Consider the following 6,588-nt stretch of genomic DNA (forward strand, 5'->3'; position numbering starts at 1 on the left):
TGGTAATTAACCCTGTACTGGTGGGTGTTCCAAGTAGTGGAATATTGGCTGAGTATGGGGAAGTCCTCTTGGTGTATTGTAATGACCATCTTCAATATAGTAAGGCAACCTTAAGCAAAGGTGGGGTCGCAGGTGGGATTCTGGTGACAGGCAGCAGTAGTGTATGTAGTGTTCCCCGAGCTAATTTTTGAGGTGTGTATTAAATTTTGTGTAGGTGTCAGCAAGCCAGCCAATACAACAACCACTGCAGCTGGCTAGCCATGCAGTATGCACGAAAGTCGAAGACCCCCATTCCCCCCTCCTCAGGTTTCAGTTGGAGCTTTGCCAGACTAATCCTCCTATGTTCTCAACCCCATATCAGTTTTGTGAGAAGTTCATCCAGTGTTCGGAAGACACTGGTCGGTATCAGGATAGGCATATTATTAAAGTAATATAATAATCTCGGGAGTAACACCATCTTAGATATGGCTATTCTGCCCATTTTGTAGCGTTCATTGCTAACCCTAAAATACATTCAAAGTGTCTAAATATAAGTGGAATGGGCTCCAGGTCATCTGTTAAGTCTTGGATGTACAGTATAAGGTCATCAGCATATGCCGATACTACATGTGTTGTCTCTCCCAGTGGGATTCCTTTATTGATAGCGTCCCCCCGGAGTTTAATGAGTAGGGGTTCTAGTGCCATTACAAATAGGATTGGTGACAGGGGACAACCCTGGCTTGTTCCTCTCATCACCGGATACGGGTGAGATATGTGGGATCCAGTACGAACTCGGGCAGTATGGACGGTGTATAAGAGTTTGACCCACTGTAGATATTTGGGTGGCATGCCAAATCTTCCTAGGACTGCAAATATGTAATCCCAATGCAGTGTGTCAAACGTCTGTTGGAGGTCGAGAGAGATGCAGCCAGGCTTACAGGAGAGCTTGGAGGCCGCCTCCAAGACACAGTGCAGGCGTCTTATATCGAGGGACGTATTTTGACCCGAGACAAGCCCGCACTGATCTATATGTATGGTTTTAGGAAGGTAGGGTAGGAGCCGTTGTGCCAAAATGTTGCTAAGTATCTTGTACTCAGTAGATAAGAGGGAGAGAGGGTGGTACTCCGCCATATCGCATGGGTCCCTGTTCGGTTTGGGAAGGGATATGACTAGTGCCTGCATAGTGGACAATGGGAGGGTTTGGGCCTCCTGTGCCGCGTTATATAAGTGTTCAACTTGTGGAGGGAAGTTGTCTGCAAAAATAGAATAGAATTCCGCTGGCAGCCCGTCTAAACCTGGGGTCTTGTTGCGCAGGAATTCCCCAATGGCCTCTTTAATTTCAGTCCTAGTGATGGTGCCTTCCAACTCCTCTCGGGCAGTCCTTGTTAATCTAGGGTATGTTGAACCTTCCAAGAACTGTGCCATATGTTCTGGTGTCACATCTGGTGGCGCACTGTGTACCATCTCATAATATTTACTGAAAGCAGTATTGATTCCTGCCTGTGTATACACCACAGTGCCATCTTATAGTACCACTTCCGGTATTGGTACAGGGGTAGGTGCATCTCGTAGGAGGCGGGCCAGCAAGGTGCAGGACTTGTCCGCTTCCGCATGTGCATGTTGGGTGTATGCTCAGTAGTCAATGAGGCGAAGGTCCTCAAGGAGTTCGGCATGTCGAATTCCCCCCTCTTGTAATTGGTCCTGTCTGTAGGGATCGGTACTCGCGAGTTGATCTGCATACTTGTAGTTCAACCCTGTTCCTGTCTCTTATAATGAAGGCTGATTTCCCTGAGGTCTGTTTCTGTACCCCTGTCCTCTTGCTACATTTACTTTTTCCTTTGTTGTGTCTATGTGGAAAACGTAGCTATTATCAACAAGGATGGCAGTAAGTTTACAGACACAGTGCTTCTTGCAGAGAGACTGACTTAGTACTATTCTACCATTAGAACCACAACTACATGAGATCAAGATCTCTTCTTCCTTTATGATTAGCTCTTTTCCCATTAAAGAGAGATCACTGTCTTCAGAAAATACAAACTGTCCTATAGTTTGTCTATTGTTCTTCTGCTTAGTATTTCTGATCGCCTTCCTGTTGTTTGTTGTACAGTATAGGCCATGTGTGTTTACTTTTGTCTCTGCAGGCATTATCCAGTTATGTACCAGTGTCTGAATACCAGTACGTTCCAACCCTCAGTTTCTGTCTTGTCCATTTTCTAATAAATTGCAGGTACTCCTTTGTGTATGCTAAGCCACTTCTCCAGAATGACTTTGTTCCCGCAGAGAATAAGCTCTCGTTCTTAATTTAGTCCTAGTCTCCAATGAATGGGTCCTGACATACACAAGTTTAATCTATCCAAACAAACAATATTCTATAAGAAGGCAGGAGACAATAAAGGAACTGCTCTCGCCTATCTGTGATGTCCACTTGTCCGTACATTGTACCAGAAGTAAGAAGATGATGCTGAGCCTTCTCCCACCCTGGAATGGCATGCTTCATCCATCATCTACTCATCACTAGTGCTGATGTTTTGTGGAGGGTTGGGGCAAACGTTATGCCTGCACATGTATTTCTAGTCTTCTGTAGGTAAATTAAAACAAAAGATATGTATTTCAAGGGGACTATTTCTAGCGTACAAATTTTCCATTCTACACAGTGGAGAGCTACTGGGATAGTATTCTACTTCTGTCCATACACTGACACCTAATTTTCTGATTCTGTGGCATCAATGGAAGAGCTGCCTAAGAAACAAGGATCCCGCCAGTGTTGTAATCCTTCAATGGGGATGAGGAGCGAGCCCAACGGTGAACCATTCCAGATGAGGATGGATGAGAGCTCAGTGTCCTTTAAGGTGAACACCTCTTGTCTGCCTGGTCCACTCCTGGCCTTTGTCGTTCCTGACGACCTGTCGTTCTGCACAGAGCTGGCATGGGCATGCAGCATATGCCTTCAGAATGAAAATCCTATACTGGAAAAAGTGGAATTGGCAAAAATGACAAAAGGAAGTTCCACCTTTGAACAGGCAATCAGGTACAGGAAGTTAGGCACTAAGTACTGGAAATTGATCCTCCTTGAACATGAGTGTTACCACAATGCAAAGTTTAACATAAGGCAACAGTTTAAAATGTGTTCCAGAAATAAAAACATAACACATACATAGCAGAAAAAAGACCCAACATTTAAATATTGAGAATCAAAATTGTAAAGGGGTATGTAAAAAGAACAAGGCCATATATTGTCATAGTCTGAGAGTCCTTTCCAGTCCATACATAGTCTAAAAGAAAGCAGACACTTGGGATAGCTCATAAAAGTATAACGCATGTTTAATGCCAAATAGCAGCAAGTAGCCAACAAAAAGAAGCTAAGGTGGGACTGCCATACAAAAAGACAATAGTTTTACCCCCTGTTAATTTGGAGCACTTAATGCTATAATCCATACATTTCAGTGCTACATGTATACACTTTCTCTCAGTGCAAACAAATAGAAGAAAGAACACACCGTAAAGCAAAACCTCAGAAGACACTAATAAGCAGGTGCCAGGACTTCTCATGGGGAAGAAGGTGAGAAGACCTTGAAGACTTGATACAGTAAGCTCGAGAAAGACAGCTGACTTCATGAATTTCTGCCGTTTTTTGCTTTGATGTGCCAACTTAGGAACAAGGCTATGCTTACTAGAACAGTTCAGCAAAATGTGCAGTGTAAAATGCGGAACAGCATGTTGGCAGTGCATTTAAAATTTGTATAAACGTGCAATAATGCAAAATCACAATTGTTGATGCAAACAGAATGGCATCTCAAATTCTACATTCTCACTAGCATTCTTATTGATCACAGGCAAATTGAAAACAAATAATTTCTAGTTTAATTCACATCATCTTTATACAAAGTAACCAAAATTGGAAAATTGAAATTTTGTTGTTAGTTGTTTCTTGCAGATAGCATCTTGAAATCCTCATACTTTACAGAATGCTTGTTGTTTTTAATAAGGAGAACCATGATTTTACTAATACCTCTGATTCTGAACCATTTAATTGAATATTTTCTTTTCTGTTTTCTGCAAATAACCAAACATAGAGGTATGTGTATTAAAGGTTTGCACAGGATCTTGCAGGATGCAAAACAATGTAAAATGCAGCATCTCGTTTCTATGCTACATAAAAGCCCAGGAGTGCCACAGCAAATTGCATTGCTCGGCTCAAGCACCCACGCAATCGTTAGTAAATATACCCAGAGTCCAGTATTTCATTGACTGCTTTCAATTAACATTTGCTTGCTTGAACATAAGCACCCTTTGCATAATGAGTGTAATACAATAAACATGCTGTGTAAGCAAGCATTGGCAAAGCCAGTAGATCTGGATTAGATAATACAATCTAGTAAAATGTAAAGGTCTTTGCTAACTCCAGGACTAAACAAGCATTGGCAAAGACAATGTGATTTGTCTTTGTGACTTATTGGTTTTGATAATACTTTTTGCTAATGCTGTGAAGTATTGGTAAAAAGAATAAAAAAGAAAATGGACTCAAAAAACATATTGAGACTGTGCCATTCAGTAGATGCATGTGTGATGACATAGTCACATGCATGCATTACCACGCATGAGCGAGCCTAGCTAGAAAACATGAGCACAGATATGGAGAGGTGAAAGACAAAGTAAAAAGTAGTTCCTTAAATCTGAGCAGTGGAACGATACAAGTCAGAAAATCAAAAGAATGGTTAGGAGGCTATGGACCGGGGAGACGAAAATAGAAAAAGAGAAAGGTAAATCATCTAATAAGAAGCAAGCAAACGAGAGTGACAATAAAGCCAACCAATGGTATGCAATGGGCGGGCTCAAGCCCACTGTCAGGTTTTGGTATGGTCCAAAAGAAGCTTAAAGCTGTCTGGGAGGTGAGACCTAAAAACGCATACCATATACAGTTATGGGTCAAATAACCTTGCCAAGGCTCTGATGGCATTAAAAAAACACACTCTGATTTCGCCTCCTGCACTCACATACTTCCTCCTCGAGGTCATAGCCTCCCTGCCTTTCTCAGCGAGGTCTACCAGCTCATTCTGTTCTTGTCCTCCTTCCACACTGTGTTGAGGGTCTCAAGACAAATGCTGAACCTTGACCTTTCTGACGTAAATCTCTCAAATTACTAGCGTGAGCTGTGATTCACATTACTGCATCTCACTTAAAGGCAACACGCGGCTTCCATTCATAAGCGCTAGACCCATTGATTATATTTATTTTATATTTTATACATTTTCACTTTGTGGCTCATAAGTCAGAACTGCAGAGAGCGGCCACCACTCTCCACTTGGAGCTCATCATTCAGAGCCAATTGACGGGGGTGATTCAATAAAGCTCCTCTGGCAGTAGCTGTTAGTTTGTATTTATCCAACCACAAGAAGCACTGATGGAGTACTGTGTGAAATTCAACAGCTCGATGTTCAGTGCTCTGTGTATTTCAAAAAGTGGTATATAATGTCGATGTCTGCTTCGGCTCGTAGCCACGTCTCCTTCATCTACGTCTGGTGTGAGGGAAGTCGAATGCAGCAGGACTTGTGTAGTCGAATGCAAAAGGCATAATTTCTTCAGCCAAATGGTGCAGTATTACTAGGCAGTTGCCCCCGCTTTACACATAAAATGGTGCATACCCATGAAGTGCCATTTTAACTAGGGGTGGGCAGAAAATTCCGCTCCGCCAGCGTAGCAGATAAAGCCAGCCACCCCTGCTCACCGGCCTGGTCCCTGCTTCTGAAAGCAGCCAGGCCGGGTAAAGCCTCCCCGGGCCCCGGTGGACCCTGTCTCCAGCGCCCGGACCCTCGGCTGGCTTGCAGGACGGGGGGCTCCCGCACCCCGGGGCCTGCCGGGCGGAGCACGAGCCCCGGGCCTGGTCCCAGTTTCAGAACCCTAGCCAGGCTGGGGAGAGCCTCCCTGGGCCCCGGTGGACACCCTTCCCCAGCGCCGGACCCTCGGCTGGCTTGCAGGACGGGGGGCTCCCGCACCCTGGGACACTGGGACAGAGCACAAGCCCCGGGTCCGGGCCCAGCTTCCGAACCCTAGCCAGGCCGGGGAGAGCCTCCCCGGGCCCCGGTGGACACCCTTCCCCAGCACACGGACCCTCGGCTGGCTTGCAGGACGGGTGGCTCCCGCACCCTGGGACACTGGGACGGAGCACAAGCCCTGGGTCCGGACCCAGCTTCCGAACCCTAGCCAGGCCAGGGAGAGCCTCCCCGGGCCACGGTGGACACCCTTCCCCAGCGCCGGACCCTCGGCTGGCTTGCAGGATGGGGGGCTCCCGCACCCTGGGACACTGGGACGGAGCACAAGCCCCGGGTCCGGGCCCAGCTTCCGAACCCTAGCCAGGCCGGGGAGAGCCTCCCCGGGCCCCGGTGGACACCCTTCCCCAGCACACGGACCCTCGGCTGGCTTGCAGGACGGGTGGCTCCCGCACCCTGGGACACTGGGACGGAGCACAAGCCCTGGGTCCGGACCCAGCTTCCGAACCCTAGCCAGGCCAGGGAGAGCCTCCCCGGGCCACGGTGGACACCCTTCCCCAGCGCACGGACCCTCGGCTGGCTTGCAGGACGGGGGGCTCCAGCACCCTGGGACCCTGGGACG

Source organism: Triturus cristatus, chromosome 4_2 (genome assembly GCF_964204655.1).
Source record: "Triturus cristatus chromosome 4_2, aTriCri1.1, whole genome shotgun sequence".
Classification (NCBI taxonomy): domain Eukaryota; kingdom Metazoa; phylum Chordata; class Amphibia; order Caudata; family Salamandridae; genus Triturus; species Triturus cristatus.